Source organism: Leucoraja erinacea, chromosome 32 (genome assembly GCF_028641065.1).
Source record: "Leucoraja erinacea ecotype New England chromosome 32, Leri_hhj_1, whole genome shotgun sequence".
Taxonomy (NCBI): domain Eukaryota; kingdom Metazoa; phylum Chordata; class Chondrichthyes; order Rajiformes; family Rajidae; genus Leucoraja; species Leucoraja erinaceus.
In genome coordinates this window covers 23,447,118-23,465,427 of record NC_073408.1, presented here as the reverse complement: position 1 = coordinate 23,465,427, position 18,310 = coordinate 23,447,118, and the positions used below count along the sequence as shown (strand labels likewise).

General features: G+C 45.2%; 1 protein-coding gene across 2 annotated transcripts in view; it reads right to left on the bottom strand.

Annotated features, from left to right (window-relative positions):
* kirrel3a (kirre like nephrin family adhesion molecule 3a) overlaps nucleotides 1-18,310 on the bottom strand; it is a 764,091-nt gene that overhangs the window by 145,676 nt on the left and 600,105 nt on the right. The window lies entirely within an intron of this gene.

Here is an 18,310-nt window from a genome sequence, read left to right as displayed (position 1 = left end):
TTGTCCAGCAGAGGGAGGTATGAGTGTGGGAATGGATGGAGATTGAAATGACGATATGGAAACCCATGAATCATGTATGTGGACTGAACAGAGGGATTCAGCAATGCAGTTATGACTGTGTGTTTGATTTCTCCACTGTAGAAGAGGCCACATTGTGAGCATTGCATGCAGTCCATTAGATTGGATGTGGTGCGAGTGGATCACTGCTACAGGACTGCTTGAGGCCCTGAGGAGTTGGAAGTGAGAAAGTAAAAGGGGAAGTGTTGTATCGCCTGCAGGTAGACAGGAAGGTGCCTCAAGGACGTGACTGGGTGCTGCTGAAGATGGAGCAACAAATCAGGGGGACCGCAGCGAACGCTAAAGGGGGAGGGGAAATGGTGGTGAAGGTGATGGACATTACAGAGGAGATCTACTGAATGTGGAGGCTTGTGGGGTAGTGAGGGCCAGGGGAACCCACTCCGTGTTCCAAGTGAAGTAGGGAGGGTGAGAACAGTAGTGAGGGGATGGAACCAACATGGGTAAGATATCCAGTTGTGGGGTCATGCAGCAAATGATACAAGAAGCTCTCAGAGTTATGGCATTCAGCATCTGCAAGGCAGGGATCAAGCCACCAAATCACAGTGGCACTACCCTTATCAGCAGGGCTGGTGACAATGCTGGTGTTGGTCCTTGATGAGCCGAGTGTGATAGGTGCAGAGACAAGTTGGTTAGAGAAAGGGCTGTGGAAAACATATGTTGGTGTTACATCGGTAATTTGTGTCAATGTATCAACAAGGAGTAAAGAATGAAGGGAAGACCCCAAGAGGGCAATGGACCGTGGAGAAAGGTCCCCTCTCTGGCTGGAGATGTGGACACAGATGGGAGGGAGCATCACATGGTCATCATGTATTGAGATGAGGACCAGGGCAATAAATCTGTGGAAGACTAATCACCTGGGATCAGGGTGGAGAAGATCGAGAGAGAAAGGCAAGACATGGCAGGAATTGGGACTGGGAGTGGAGAGATGTGATTGGGGAAACTGAAGGAGGAGGATTGAAATGCGCAAACCTTGATTTGTGAATGGAGGAGCAGATGTTCCATTTTATGGAGAGGGAACAAAAAGCCATATGGACCAAATGCTGGCAAATTAGGCCAGCTTAGACAAGGTGGCATGGATGAGGAGGGCCAACTGACCTATTTCCCTGCTGTAATTATTGAGACAGGGTGGATCAGTGTTATACACAAGAAGACATATCTGATGATGAATGGACTTCAACGTGGGTCTCAGATCCCATCACTATTTCATCCAAAGATGAAGTGTGGAAATTCAATTGGGATCATTGTCAGCCACGCACATTTCGCTAATAAGAGAAGCAAGTGTGAGTCAACCTCTTATTAAAGAACAAGTGTTGGAGGCAGGTGGTCTCTCACCATCTAACAAGTATACCTACATCACAAAGGCACAGAAGGTTGATATAAAAGATGACTATGGATGAGTGCGTGATGGTTGGCATGGACATAGTGGGACAAAGTGCCCATTTACAAACTGTATCACACTGACTCTGTGATGGTAAGAAGCGAAACAGAAGCCATTGTGGGTGTGTGCAGGAGGGAACTGCAGATGCTGGTTTACACCGAAGATGGACAGAACATGCTGGAGTAAGTCAGCGGGACAGGCAGCATCTCTGGGTAGAAGGAACGGACAACATTTTGGGTTGAGACCATTGTTCAGACTGAGCGTCAGGGGAGAGGGAAACACAGAGATATGAAAGGGTAAGGTGTGAAAACAAGAGATGAAAGGGGACTCTCTCTGTCCCTGCCCCTCTCTCTCTGTCTATGCCCCTCTCTCTCTCTCTGCCCTTCTCTCTCTGTCTCTGCCCCACACTGTCTCTCTGCCCTCTCTCTCTACCCTCCATCCCTCTCCCTCTCTAGATGCACCTACGAGTTGGGGGCTATGAGTGAGTGGACAGGACAGGGATGGGGGTAAAAGGAGCAAATTAATAATATTAATATAATTTCAAGGGGGGTGGTTAGTGTATGTGTGTGTGTGGGGGGGGGGGGGGGGTGGTTAGTGTGTGTGTGACGCTGCAGGCCGCCCCCCTCCCCCGCAACCACGCGTTGAGGGGACCGGACCAAAGGGGCCCCACTAGGTCTCGTATAATATTACAATTTAATCAGGAGGACAGTCAGACTAGTCGGAGAACAAGGATGGGGAGGGATGGAGAGAGAGAGAAAGCAAGGGTTACTGAGTGAGGGTAAGAAGGGTAGTTGAAGTAAAAAATAAATGTTAATCCCTTTGGAGAGAAGAACAAAGAAGCTTGGAGGTGGGTTGTGCTGAATGAGACATCTTGGTGAATTACAAAACATTTGTAAACCAAAAAGCTGCTGATGCTGGAAATCTGAATCAAGAACAAACAATTCTGGGAATACACAGTTCCTCTTTTCACAAAGGATAGCTGAATTTTTCCTGCGTTTCCTGTTCTGATTTCACATTTTCTGTGTCTGCGCTTTTCTAATTTTCGATTGCTGTTCTATGAATCCATCGTGAAATCAGATGGATAAAATGTTGTTTAAAAAGGAACTGCAGATACTGGAAAATCGGAGGTAGAACAAAAGTGCTGGAGAAACTCAGCGGGTGCAGCAGCATCTATGGAGCGAAGGAAATAGGCAACGTTTCGTCCCGAAACGTTGCCTATTTCCTTCGCTCCATAGATGCTGCTGCACCCGCTGAGTTCCTCCAGCACTTTTGTCTACCTTAGATAAAATACTGAACAGCCGATTAAGTACTTTGTACCAACTTGGTCTCTTGGCCAAAGTTGTCTTGATTTTCCCCACAGTGATATTCCATGAATAATGCACAGAAAATCACCAGAAAGAGTTGTAGTTTTAGAAAGGCTGCATGGAAACAGGGCCTTTGGCCTGCCGAATCCACGCCCCACCACTGATCACCCATTCACACAAATTCCCTGTTTCTCTGTTATCCCACCTGCTCATCCATTCAATATACATCAGGGATAATTTTACACAGGCCAGTTGACCTACACACCCGCACATCTTTGGGATGTGGGAAGAGACTGGAGCATCTGTAGGAAACTCACACGGTTTACTTTAGAGATACAGTGCAGGAGCAGGCCCTTCGGCCCACCGGGTCCGCGCTGACCAGCGATCCCCGCACATTAACACTATCCTATACCCACCAGGGACAATTTTTTTTTTTTTTACATTTACCAAGCCAATTAACCAGCAAACCTGTATGTCTTTGGAGTGTGGGAGGAAACTGAAGATCTTGGAGAAAACACACAAAGGTCACAGGGAGAACGTACAAACTCTGTACAGACAGTACCCGTAGTCAGGATCGAACCCGGGTCTCCGGCGCTGCATTCACTGTAAGGCGGCAGCTCTACCGCTGCGCCACCGTGTCGCCCTTAGTGACCATGTGCCAACTCCACGCAGACAGCATCCGAGGTCAGGATCGAACCCGGATCTCTGGTGCTGAGAGACAGCAGCTCTGCCTGCTGCACTACTGTGCCACACCAGTGGTGAGAAATGAAGCTTGGCTCGAGCATCGATTATCCTTACTGTTTAAATAATCTTTGATGTTCATAAAATAGGTAGAGAGGGAGTAGGTGTAACGCCACAACGGAGAGATGGCAGCTCCACAGGGTAGAAATATCATGTCCTGCACTAGAGTATTAGCTTTCATTACAGCCATCGCAGCATTTAAACACACAATGTATCAGGCTTAAAAGTAAATTCACACCATCCAAGTTAACCCAGCACTTAAGAAGGGTCCCAACTGAAACATCACACATAGAGTCATGGCGTCATGAAGTGAATCAGTGTGGATACAGGCCATTCGGCCCATCTTGCCCACACCAGCCAACATGTCCCAGCAACATTACTCCCACCTGACTGCATTTGGTCCATATCCCTCCAAACCTGTTCAATCCATGTACCTGTCTAACTGTTTCATAAACATTGGGATAGTCCTAGCCACACTACCTCCTCTGGCAGCTTGTTCCATACACCCACCATCGTTTGTGTGAAAGAAGTTATCTCAGATTCCTATTAAATCTTTTCCCCTTCACCTTGAACCAATGTCCTCTGGTCTTCGATTCCCCAACTCTGGGCAAGAGATTCTGTGCATCTACCTGATCTATTCCTCACATCTTTTTTCTTGAGAGATGCTGCCTGTCCCGTTAAGTTACTCCAGCACTTTGTGACTACCTTCGGTATCTACCAGCATCTGCAGTTCCTTTCTACACAAAGAGGCAGAAAGAAATTCCCACTGGGAAAGTTCTAAACGGCAACGTTAACAAGAGGAAAGGTTTATTCATTCCATTTGTGACAGAGGGTGTTTGATGTCTAGAATGTAAGCATGAGCAAAGCAAAGAGGTGCTCGGTGTTGGGTAGGTTTACAAGGGACATGGGTGGTATTGAGCATATAATGGTATAGTAACCAAGGCATTGTATTGAGAGGGAGCACAGAGGTCAAAGAAGGTCAAAAAGTCAGCAGATAATTGGATAGCCTCAATGGAGAGTAGAAGATGCAAACTATATTAAATGGGTTAGAACAGATTAAGACAGAGCACAGATTCTGAAGAAGGATCCCGACCCGAAACATCACGTCCATTTCCTCCAGAGATGCTGCCTGACCCGTTGAGTTACTCCAGCATTTTGTATCTATCTTTGGTATAAACCAGCTTCTGTGTTTCTGTGTTATTACATTAGAATAGAGAAGCATTGGGGTGAAGGGACAGTGGCCACCACTGAATGCAGTGGAGCAGGTAGTTGGAGGGGTGAGTGCTGAAAGAAGTGATAATCTCTTGCAGATAACAAATCTATTTACAGCCGAGTATCTACAACGGAGAGAAAAGCAAATGTCTTGGATATTGTTTGCCTTCTGTGTTTCGTTGCTCAGTCTGACTTGTGGGATGAGCTAGTTAATAGCAGAGAGATGAAGGATCACAAATGGGCAGCACGGTGGCGCAGCGGTAGAGTTGCTGCCTTGCAGCGCCAGAGATCCTGACTACAGGTCGTGTCTGTATGTTCTCCCTGTGACCATGTGGGTTTTCTCCGGGTGCTGCGGTTTCCCCCCACAGTCCAAAGACGTACAGGTTTGTTGGTTAATTTGCTTCTGTAAAGAATGTAAATTGTCCCTAGTGTGTGTAGGATAGTGCTAGTGTATGGTGTGATCACTGGTCAGTGCCGACTCGGTGGGTTGAAGGGCCAGTTTCCACGCTGTACCTCTAAATTAAACTAAAAAGTAACATTTTCCCTTTTCTGAGTTAGCCAAATAATGTTGCTCTGTGTCGGAAGGAACTGCAGATGGTGGTTTGAACTGAAGATAGACACGAAATGCTGGAGTAACTCAGCGGGACAGGCAACAGCTCTAGAGAGAAGGAATGGGTAACATTTCAGGTCGAGACCCTTCTTCAGACTCAAATAGATGGTGTTTCTGAAGATGGACCTCGACACGAAAGGTTACCTATTCCTTTTGTCCAGAGATGCTGCCTGACCCCCTGAGTTAATCTTGCTCTGTTGGTGATTGACATTATCACAGAGGGGAGTTCCACTCCTCATGTTCCCTACTCCCTCCTCCCTCACTCCTACACTCACTACAGCCAGCAGCGACCATGGCATTCTGGAAGAAGAACACCTCCCACTAGGAATAGTGCAACGGGTCTTAGTTTGTACAAGTACTGCCTCAAAATCTGTGACAATGCAGTTTGTCCCTGAATCTTGAAAGGTGGGTTCCCAAAGTAGCAACAGCTTAGTTAAGAAGCTGCCAATTCTGTGAAAGAGAATTTCAGCGGCTTGCCCAGCTCCAGCAACTGTCTGGTTGCACAGACAAAACCAGCAACGTTTTGAACCATCATTGTGCTCGAGTCTCTTTAGAAAGCACCGTAAATAACCACACTAAGCTGCATTAGCTCCCAGAATAAAATAACGTTTAAAACTCAGCCTTTACCTCTCAGCCCAAAAAGCTGCAGATCAAGGGCACAGGCAGGAATTCAAAACCTCACAAAGTTTAAATAGAGGGAAACATTTTAGGATTAACGTTAGATTGGTGTTAATAGGTAGGTGCTGGTCATGAGTAGTTCCGTCCTGTATCTTTCTAATGGGACACACAGTGCGGCAGCTGGTAGAGCCACTGTCTCACAGCACCGGAGACCAGGGGTTCAATCCTGACCTCGAGTGCTGTCTGTGTGGAGTCTGCACGTTCTCCCTGAGACATAGAAACAGGCAGAAATGTACAAAATAGGTGCAGAAGGTGGCCATTTGGTCCTTCGAGCCAGCACTGCCATTCATTGTGATCATGGTTGATCATCCACAATCAGTAACCTGTGCCTGCCTTCTCCTCATACCCCTTGATTCCACTAGTCCCTAGAACTCTATCTAACTCTCTTTTAATTCACCCAGTGAATTGACCTCCACTTCCTTCTGTGCCAGAGAATTCCGCAATTGGGTGAAAAAGTGTTTTCTCATCTCAGTTTTAAATGGCCTCCCCTTTATTCTTAGACTGTGGCCCCTGGTTCTAGACTCCCCCAACATTGGGACCATGTTTCCTACATTTAGCTTCTCCAGTCAATAGACAATAGGAGCAGGAGTAGGCCATTTGGCCCTTCGAGCCAGCACCGCCATTCAATGTGATCATGGCTGATCATCCACAATCAGTACCACGTTACTGCCTTCTCCCCATATCCCCTGACTCTGCTATCTTTAAGAGCCCTATCTAGCTCTCTCTAGTATCCAGAGAACTGGCCTCCACCACCCTCTCAGGCAGAGAATTTCACAGTCCCACAACTCTCTGTGTGAAAAAGTGTTTCCTCATCTCTGTTCTAAATGGCTTACTCCTTATTCATAAACTGTGGCCCCAGGTTCTGGACTCCCCCAACATTGGGAACATGTTTCCTGTCTCTAGCGTGTCCAAGCCCTTAACAATCTTATATGTTTCAATGAGATAACCTCTCATCCTTCTAAACTCCAGAGTGTACAAGCCCAGCTGCTCCATTTATAATTTTATAATAAATTATGAAGTCCTTTTATAATTTTGTATGTTTCTATAAGATCCCTCTCATCCTTCTAAATGCCAGTGAATACAAGCCCAGTCTTTTCAATCCCTCCTCATATGACAGTCCCGCCCTCCCAGGGATTAACCTTGTGAAACTATGCTGCACTACCTCAATAACAAGAATGCCCTTCCTCAAATTAGGAGACCACAACTGCACAGACTACTACTGATGTGGTCTCACCTGGGCCCTGTACAACTGCAGAAGGACCTCTTTACTCCTATACTCAAATCCTCTCATTATGAAGGCCAACAGCCCATTAGCTTTCTTCACTGCCTGCTGTACCTGCATGTTTACTTTCTGTAACTGGTGTACAAGGACATTCAGGTCTCGTTGCACTTCCCTTTTTCCTAATCTGACACCATTGAGATAATAATCTGCCTCCTTGTTCTTGCGCCAAAGTGGATAACCTCACATTTATCTACATTATACTGCATCTGCCACGCATCTGCCCACTCACTGAATCTGACAAAGTCACCCTACAACCTCCTAGCATCCTCTTTGCAGTTCACACTGCCACCCAGCTTTGTGTCATCTGCAAATTTGCAAGTTTTACTTTTAATTGCATCATCTAAATCATTAATATATATGGTAAATAGCTGCGGCCCCAGCACCGAGCCTTGCGGCACTCCACTCGCCACTGCCTGCCATTCTGATAGGGACCGGTTTATTCCTACTCTTTGTTTCCTGTTTGCCAACCAATTCTCTATCCATGTCAATACCCTACCCACAATACCATGTGCTCTAATTTTGCCCAATAATCTCCTGTGAGACCTTATCAAAGGCTTTCTGAAAGTCCATCCACTGGCTCTCCTTCATCCAATTTACTTGTCACTTCCTCAAAAAATTCCAGAAGATTAGTCAAGATTAGTAATTTCCCTTTCATAAATCCATGCTGACTTGTACCAATCCTGTTTCTGCTATCCAAATGCCCCATTATTACTACTTTAATAATTGACTCCAGCATCATCCCCACCACCGATGTCATGCTAACTGGTCTATGATTCCCCATTTTCTCTCTTGCTCCATTCTTGAAATGTAGGATAACATTAGCTACCCTCCAATGCACAGGAACTGACCCTGAATCTATAGAATATTGGAAAATGATCACCAATGCCTCCACTATTTCTAGAGCCACCTCCTTTAGTAAGCTGGGATGCAGACCATCATGCCTTGGGGATTTATCAGCCGTCAGTCCCATCAGTCTACCCAATACTATTTCCCGCCTATGCAAATTGATTTCAGTTCCTCTGTCTCCCTAGATCCTCTGTCCTCTAGTATATCTGGGAGATTATTTGTGTCTTCCTTTGTGAAGACAAAACCAAAGTACCTGTTCAACTCTTGCTCCATTTCCTTGTTCCCCATAACTCTTCTGCCTTCAAGGGACCCACATTTGTCTTTACTAATCTTATTAATATATATATATACTTAGCATACCTAAAGATGATCAGGTCAGATGATCAGCTGCTCCTGACTGGGCTAAAATCTAAGCGGAAGCTCAGAGGGGACCGTGCCTTTGCTGTGTCAGCTCCGAGATTATGGAATGAATTGCCTCTACACGTTAAACAGGCCCCTTCTCTAGCTGTTTTTAAATCACTCCTGAAGACATATCTATTCTCCATGGCCTTTGTAGACCAGTAAGGTGTCGACTTATTTATTTACTTTATTTGCTTGATTTTGCTGCGTGGTTCATACTCGTGTTTTGTGTCTTTTAATTTATTGTTGAATTTTCGTATGTAATTTATGCGCATCGTGTTAGCTGTATGTTCTGTTGTTCTGCCTGTTTTATGATGTCTTGCTTATTTTTTTTTTCTGTACAGCACTTTGGTCAGCTTTGGTTGTTTTTTAAGGTGCTTAACAAATAAAGTTATTATTATTATTATTATTATTATTATTATTATTATTATTAAAGAAGCTATTACTCTCCTTCTTTATACTCTACTTCTTTATAATCTTGGCCCGCTTACCGCAGTACTTTATGATCCCCTATTGCCCTTTTTGTTACCTTCTGTTGTCCTTTGAAAGTTTCCCAATCCTCTAGCTTCCTGCTACTCTTTGCTATGTTATACACCTTTTATTTCAGTTTTATTCCACCCCTAACATCCCTTGTCAGGCGTGGTTGCCTCTTATTCCCCTTAGAATCTTTCTTCCTCTTTGGAATGAAATGATCCTGCATCTTCCGGAATATGCCCAGAAATTCCTGCCATTGCTGTTCCACCGTCATTCCTGCTCGGAATCTTTTCCAGTCGACCTTGGCCAGCTCCTCTCTCATGCCTTCATAGTCCCCTTTGTTCAACTGCAACACTGACACGTCTGATTTAACCTTCTCCTTCTCAAATTGAAGATTAAAATCTATAATATTATAGTCACTACCTGCTAGCGGTTCCTTTACTTTGAGTTCCCTTATTAAATCTGGTCCATTAGACAACACTAAATCCAGAATTGCTTTGTCTCTGGTAGCCTCCAGTACAAGCTGCTCTAAGGATCCATCTCAGAGGCACTCTACAAACTCCCTTTCTTGGGGTCCAGAACCAACCTGATTTTCCCAGTCTACCTGCATATTGAAATCTCCCATAACCACAGTGGGTTTACCTTTGTTACATGCCAATTTTAACTCCTGCTGCAACTTGCACTCTATATAGGCTACTTTACTTTACTTTACGTTACTTTATATCCAGGCTACTGTTTGGGGGCCTGTAGATGACTCTCATTAGTGTCTTTACAATTCCTCAATTCGATCCACAGTCATTCTACCTCGTCAGTCCCTATGTCTCCCCTCGCAAGGGACTGAATTTCATCCCTCACCAGCAGTGCTACCCCCTCTCCTCTGCCCACCTGCCTGTCCTTTCTATAGGACGTATAACCCTGATTATTCAGTTCCCAGTCCCGATCCTCCTGCAGCCATGTCTCTGTAATCCTTACAATGTCATATCTACCAATCTCTATCTGAGCCTCAATCTCATCCAATTTACTTCTTATACTTCGCGCATTCATATAGAATACTTTTAATCCATTACTCACCTCACCTTTCACATCGATTCCTGATTGGCTTTACTATCCTATCCATTCGTGAGCTTTCTGTCCTATTAATTCTGGTGCCTTTCTTAACTTTTCCTATACTCTCTGTGACCCCGTGGGTTTTATAACATATAACTCGCTAGAATTTAGAAGATTGAGGGGCGATCTTATAGAAACTTACAAAATTCTTAAGGGGTTGGACAGGCTAGATGCAGGAAGATTGTTCCAGATGTTGGGGAAGTCCAGAACAAGGGGGTCACAGTTTAAGGATAAGGGGGAAATCTTTTAGGACCGAGAGGAAAAAAACATTTTTCACACAGAGAGTGGTGAATCTCTGGAATTCTCTGTCACAGAAGGTAGTTGAGGCCAGTTCATTGGCTATATTTAAGAGGGAGTTAGATGTGGCCCTTGTGGCTAAAGGGATCAGGGGGTATGGAGAGAAGGCAGCAACAGGATACTGAGTTGGATGATCAGCCATGATCATATTGAATGGCGGTGCAGGCTCGAAGGGCCGAATGGCCTACTCCTGCACCTATTTTCTATGTTCTATGTTTCTATGTTTCTATATAACCATATAACAATTACAGCACGGAAACAGGCCATCTCGGCCCTACAGGTCCGTGCCAAACAACTTTTTTCCCTTAGTCCCACCTGCCTGCACTCATACCATAACCCTCCATTCCCTTCTCATCCATATGCCTATCCAATTTTTTTTTAAATGATACCAACGAACCTGCCTCCACCACTTCCACTGGAAGCTCATTCCACACTGCTACCACTCTCTGAGTAAAGAAGATCCCCCTCATGTTACCCCTAAACTTCTGTCCCTTAATTCTGAAGTCATGTCCTCTTGTTTGAATCTTCCCTATTCTCAAAGGGAAAAGCTTGTCCACATCAACTCTGTGTCTATCCCTCTCATCATTTTAAAGAGCTCTATCAAGTCCCCCCTTAACCTTCTGTGCTCCAGAGAATAAAGACCTAACTAATTCAACCTTTCTCTGTAACTTAGTTGTTGAAACCCAGGCAACATTCTAGTAAATCTCCTCTGTACTCTCTCTATACTGTTTTCTCTGGGTGCTTCAAGTTCCTCCCACATCCCAAAGACGTGCGGGTTTGTAGGTTAATTAGCCACTGTAGATTACCTTTCAGGTGTGCTGTATGATCTGATGTATCAAAAGTTTAATTTGCAAGTTGAATCGGTAATGAGGAAGGCAAATGCGATGCTAGCATTTATTTTGAGAGGACTAGAATATAAACACATGGTTGTAATGCTGAGGCTTTATAAGGCGCTGGTCAGACTGCATTTGCAGTGTTGTGAGCAGTTTTGGGCCCCATATCTGAGGAAGATTGTGCTGATATTGGAGAGGGTCCAGTGGAGGTTCATGAGAATAATCCCAGGAATAAGTGGGTTAACATACGATGAGTGTATGACTGCACTGGGCCTCTACTCACTGGTTTAGAAGGATGAGGGGACACCTCATTGAAACTTGATTTCTGAAGAAGGGTTTCGGCCCGAAACGTTGCCTATTTCCTTCGCTCCATATATACTGCTGCACCCGCTGAGTTTCTCCAGCACTTTTGGCTACCTTCGATTTTCCAGCATCTGTTCCTTCTTAAACACCTCATTGAAACTTACTGACTAGTGAAATGCCTGGATGGAGTGGATACGGACAGGATGTGGTCACTAGTGGGAGAGTCTAGGACCAGAGGCCAGAGCCTCAGAATAAAAGGACGTACCTTTAAAAAGGAGATGAACATGAATTTATTTAAATCAAAGGGCGGTGAATCTGTGGAATTCATTGCCACAGATGGCCGTGCAGGCTAAGTCAATGAATACTTTTAAGGTTGACAGATACGATTAGTACGGTGTCAGGATTATGGGGAGAAGGCAGGAGATTCGGATTGAGAGGGAAAGATAGATCAGCCAAGATTGAATGGCAAAGTCAATGGGCTGATTCTGCTGCATTGACATGAATTTATACTTTGAGGAGTTTGATGAGAATGTGAGAAGAATATAAAATTGCATATTTTGCAGAATTAGTGTAAATGAGTGCTCAGCAATGGCAACAAGTATTTCTAGAATTCTTTTCATGATGCATAGCTTCCCAAGGCAAATGTCACGAGCATTATGAAAAGAAATTGATGCAAAGCTGCGCAGGGAAATATTGCGACTGATGACTGAAATCTAGTTTGGAACGGAGAGAAGCAGTGTGCAGCTCAGTAGTCTGAAACAAAAACAGAAAGTGGATGAAACCCTCAGCAAGTCAGGCAGCATCTGTGGGAAGAAAAAGAGAGACCACCAGGGGGTGCCGGGGAGATGGCTGCCCTGCTGGCAGTCTGTTCGTTTTTCCTTTCTTTTTGTGATTTTTTAAGGCGTTATAAGTTTATTTTAATGTTCTTCAGTATGTTTAAAGTGGGGGGAGAGGGGAGGGGGAATTGTCGGATCCCATTCTCCGGGCCCTGCGGCCTACAATCGCTGGAGCTGGAGGCCTTCTCGGACTGACTGAGCCCTATCCCGGACGTGGACTTAACATCCGAGCGGATCCCTTGCCTGGGATCGCTCCCACCCCGATCACCGTGGACTTTCCATCAAGGGTTCGCAGTCTCGGGAGAGGTTAGTCGGGAGCTCCAACGCCGCGGAAGGCTCGATCAGCCCCGACATGAGGTTCGATCTCCCGGCATGGGGGAGCTGACATTCTCCTGATGCAGGATCTGAATGCCTCGATGCGGAGGGCCCGAGTCAGATCGTCCCGTCAACAGGGGCTCGAGGCCCCCGACCGTGGAAGAACAAAAAGAAGGACTTGAACTTTATTTCGCCTTCCATCACAGTGAGGAATGTGTAGGAGTCACTGTGGTGGATGTTGATGTTAAAATGTGTTTTTGAGTGATTTGTTGCTTTTAATTGTATGACTGACCTGGCCAATGAAATTCCTCGTATGTTGCAAAACATACTTGGTGAATAAAGTGTGATTCTGATTCCGATTCTGAACATTTCAGGTCAGAGAAAGAGATAAAAAATTCAGTTTCAGTTGCAGAGAAGGTTTAGGTTAGTTTAGAGACAGAGTGGAAACAGGCCATTCGGCCCACCGAGTCCACACTGACCAGCGATCCCTGCACGTTATCATTATCCTCCACTGGTTGGGCGCCCCGAGCTCTGGCTGTACCGCATCCTGCTTAAAGTGGCCGGCACGGCCCAGCCGCGCACCTTCTGTGAACAACGTGTAAGAAAGACCTGCAGATACCTCGAAAAATCGAAGGTAGACAGAATTGCTGGAGAAACTCAGCGGGTAAGATGCAAGGATTGCATGAGGCTGCCTCACCCACTGAGTTTCTCCAGCATTTTTGTCCACGTTCCGTGAACACGTGATTTGATGCCTGCCATCCGGGGCGGGATGGGGGCGGGGTCCATGTGTACACCTGATAGATGTGGCCCGCCATCTGCTCACAGACATGCGTCCCGGCCCCAATGCACGATTGCCCACCCCTGTCCTATACACACGAGGAACAATTTTTATATTTACACCAAGTCAATTAGCCTACAATCCTGTACGTCTTTGGAGTGTGGGTGGAAAACGAAGATCTTGGAGAAAACCCACACAGGTCACGGGGAGTACGTATAAAAATCGAAACAGACAGTACCCGTAGTCTCTGGCACTGTAAGGCAGTAGCTCTACCCGCTGCACTAACGTGCTGCCTTGTGGTGGAAGGTGGAACAAAGAAATGGGTAGGACAAAGGGAATAATGTGTGGGAAGGGGTCATTGTGAGGATATATGGTGGCAGGAATGAAATTACTTATGAAGGAATCTAAAATATGAAGACCCATAGGACATGGCCTTAGAGCGCGTGTGTGTAGGGTGGTGTTAACGTGTGGGAATCACTGGTCGGTGTGGACTCGGTGGGCCGCAGGCCCTGTTTTGCGCTATAACTCTTAACAAAAACTAAACAGTAGGCTGCAGACTGAATGTAGGTGGCCTGCACAGGCGGCATCTATCATCAAAGATGCTCTCCATCCACGCTATGGCCTTTACTCGCTGCTGCTGTTGGACAGGAGCTACAGAAGCCTGAGCTCCCACATAACCAGCTGCAGGAACTGTTAGCTTTGTACATCCATCAGCTTCTTGAACTGACCCACACAACCCAAATCCAACCTCATCAACAGAACACTTGCACAGCCATGGACTCGTTTTTGACTATTAAATTGAATCTTGAATCTTGAATCTTGTTTTAAAAAAAATTGTTTTTCAAACCAAAACTTTGCACTCCTTTTCTTTTCACTGTCTTGAAGAATTTAGGTGGTAATTATGCATAATTTATTGATAATTTATGTTTTTGTGCGTTGTCTGAGTCCATGTGACCATGGTGCTGCTATCATTGTATCTGTACCTCTCCGTGCTTGCATAAATGACAATAAACCTGACTAGGCTTGATTTGAAGTGGTTGTCCAATCTACATTTGGTTTCTCCATTGTGAAGGAGATCACATCGTGAAGACCAAATCTAATGGAGGTTATTCTGCTGTAAAGCAGTAGTCCTGTTCCTGAGAAGCCTCATGTCGGGGGGAAATCACATTACAATGGCAATGGTCATGAGACAAAGGGGGTTGGGAGCTGGAGAGTTTCAGAATCAGAATAACAAAGTGATTTTCTCACAGGGATTGAAAAAACAAAGGCCTTGTCAATAACAATAGGTTAACTTTTGTTACTGCAAACTAAACATATGAAATAGAGCAAGATACACCCTCACACCAAATCTATAGTTAATTAGTGTAGGAAGGAACTGCAGATGCTGGTTTTTCACCGAAGATAGTCACAGAATGCTGGAATAACTCAGCGGGACAGGCAGCATCTCTGGATAGAAGGAATAGGTGATGTTTCGGGTTGAGACCCTTCTTCAGATTGAGAGTCAGGGGAGAGGGTGGCACATCGATAAGGAAGTGTTAGAGATATCAAAGGGGATGAGAATCAAGGAAAATGTAGAATAGATCATTGTTAGCTTGGGGAAGGTGACAATGAAGCGTACAGAGATAAAATTTAATCAGGGGGAGAGTCAGACTGGTGGGAGAACTGGGTAGGAGGAGGGATAAAAATAGAGAGAAAGCAAGGGTTACTTGAAATTAGAGAATTCAACATTCATACTGCTGGGGAGTAAGCTGCCCAAGTGAAATATGAAGTGCTGTTCCTCCAATTTACGCTTGGCCTCACTCTGACAATGGAGGAGGCCCAGGACAGAAAGGTCAGTGTGGGGATGGGATGGGAATTAAAGTGTTTAACAACTGGGAGATCAGATAGGTTTCCGGCGAACAGAGTGGAGGTGTTCAGCGAAATGATCGCCGAGCCTGTGCTTGGTCTCGCTGATATATAAGAGTCCACAACTTAAATCATGTTTATTACATTGTTTAATTGCATCAGTACACATGCGTCAATTGAAGTGACCGCTTGTCAATTTCATCTACCACCCACTGTTAAAATAGAAGCAGTGTTCTTAAGAGATAATGGTGTCTGATTACTGCAGGTAGATTACACAGAAACAGTCCCCCCCCCGCTATACTGTTTAAATCCAAGACAGCTTTTTTTCCCCCATCTGACAATTCCAAAGTAACTTTGAAGTGGTTCTATCATTCTCAATTTAAATTAGAATGAATTCAGCCTGAAGAATACAAATAACCTTTCCTAACTCATAACTCACCTTTTATCCAATTTAATTTATGGAAACATCCATTAACGCAAAAGTACCTGTACTCTGGTTCGGAAGAAATATGAGTGAATCACTGGAAGGATTGTTTGGGTCCTGGGATGCTGGGAAGGGAAGAGATGAAAGAACAGCTTCTGTAGTTGTAGATTTGCCCTCAAATCACGTCAATGTCTATAACCTACTGACTATTATTCTCATGTTTCTACCATGGAGCCCCGATTTCCTGGAATCACATCAATAAACCACATCAATCACATCTCAGTTTTCTCCGAGATCTTCGGTTTCCTCCCACACTCCAAAGACGTACAGATTTGGAAGTAAATTAGCTTGGTATAAATGTAAAATTGTCCCTAGTGTGTGCAGTGTAGTGTTAATGTGCGGGGATCACTGGTTAGCACTGAGACTCGGTGGGCGGAAGGGCCTGTTATCTCCAATCTAAACTAAAAACTAAGCTAACTATAGTCAGAGCCCTCTCCAGCTGCTGACTGTAAGAATCTAATGTCAAATAAACATGGGGGTCACAACCCTGTCCCGAGCTGAAACGAGTCAAGAGCAGAACGCTGTCCCTAGTGTGACAATCTGACGCAGCTGGGAATGTGACTGGCATGAGCTTGAATAAGAATCATCTCACTTGATCAACACTAAACCCATGAAGACGTTTGACAGCACAGAGTCACAGCTGGTAGAGCTGCTGCCCCACAAGGCCAGTTCAATCCTTACCCAGGATCCTTGCTTTGTTTGCACGTTCTCCCTGTGACCCTGTTAGTTTCTCCCTGGTGCTCCGGTTTCCTCCCACATCCCCAAGACATGCAGATTGTTACGTTAACTGGCCTCTGTAAATTACCCCTTGCGTGCCGAGTGTGGTAGAAGTTGGAGGGTTTGGTGAGGATGTGAGAAGATTAAACCCAGGACTAAAGTAGTATAAGCATAGAAGGGTGTTCAAAGGTCAGCAAAAACTTGTTGGGCTGAAGGGCCTGTTCCCCCTGGCCATATCTCTCCAACACTCTAAGAAAACCCGAAGAAAATAGAAAGATAAATTAATTTTAAAATGAGACGTAATGGCGCAGTGGTAGAGTTGTTGCCTTGCAGCGCCAGTGACCCGGGTTCGATCCTGAGCATGGCTGCCATCTCTACAGAGTTTCCACATCTTCCCTGTGACCACGCAAGTTTTCTCTGGGTGCTCCGGTTTCCTCCCACACTCCAAAGACGTACAGGTTTGTCGATTAAATGGCTTCGGTAAAACAATTGTAAATTGTCCCTAGTGTGCAGGTTAGTGGTGGTGTATGGGGTGATCGCTATATGCTGCGGACTTGGTGGGCCAAAGAGCCTGTTTCTGGCCGGTTTCTTTAAAGTCTAAAGACCAATATTGAGTTGGAGTATGAGCTTGCATCAGCATTCCTGTGTTACAGATCTACCAGAGAGCAGTGCTGAACTACTATCTACCACTTTGGTGACCCTCGGACTATTCTTGATTGGACATTGCTGGCTTTACCTTGCGCTAAACGTTATTCCCTTATCATGTATCTGTACACTGTAAATGGCTCGATTGTAATCATGTATTGTCTATCTGCTGGCTGGTTAGCACAACAAAAGCTTTTCACTGTACCTCGATACACGAGGCAGTAAATGAACAGACTTGGTAAATAGAATGAATGATAATAGAAGACAATGTACTGTGATGTTGGTAGACAAAATGCTGGAGAAACTCAGCGAGTGAGGCAGCATCTATGGAACGAAGGAAATAGGCAACACTGCCTATTTCCTTTGCTCCATAGATGCAGCCTCACCCGCTGAATTTCCCCAGCATTTATTGTCTACCTTCGATTTTCCAGCATCTGCAGTTCCTTCTTAAATGCACTGTGATGTTGGTTCACTGGTTAGACTGTGAAAACATGTACTCTGATTCTTGCAGGATAAATACTGTGAGCAAGGAGATCAGAAAGCTCTGCTCTTCGAGATGAGTTATATTGTTAGACTCAACTGACCCTTGACGTCTCCAATCCAAATTCAACTCCTTTTGCCTCCCTAAAGATTAAAAGCACTTAAGCAATGTTCAGCTAATTAACTTGCAAACATGCATCACTGGATAGCTGTTGATAAAACCTCCACCCTATTCACCCCAAATCCAGACTAAAGAAGGGTCCCGACCCATGCCACCTATCCATGTTCTCTAGTGATGCTGCCTGACCCATTGAGTTACAGCAGCATTTTGACACTCCAAACCAACACTTCGACCTTCCCAAACCCCATAACCTCATCCCCACCGTAACCCCAACCGTGGTCACCAATCCCGTCTTGTCCTCGGCGCGCCACTTCACTCCCGCGGAAGACCAGAGAAGGCAGTTGAGGCAGGGACGATTGCAACATTTAGGAAACATTTAGACAGGTAAATGGATAGGATCTCGACCCGAAATGTCAGAATCTGAAGGAGAGTCTCGACCCGAAACGTCACCCATTCCTTCTCTCGAGAGATGCTGCATGTCCTGCTGTTTTTGTCTATTGTCGATGAAACCAGCATCTGCAGTTCCTTCCATGCATAGGACCAGTTT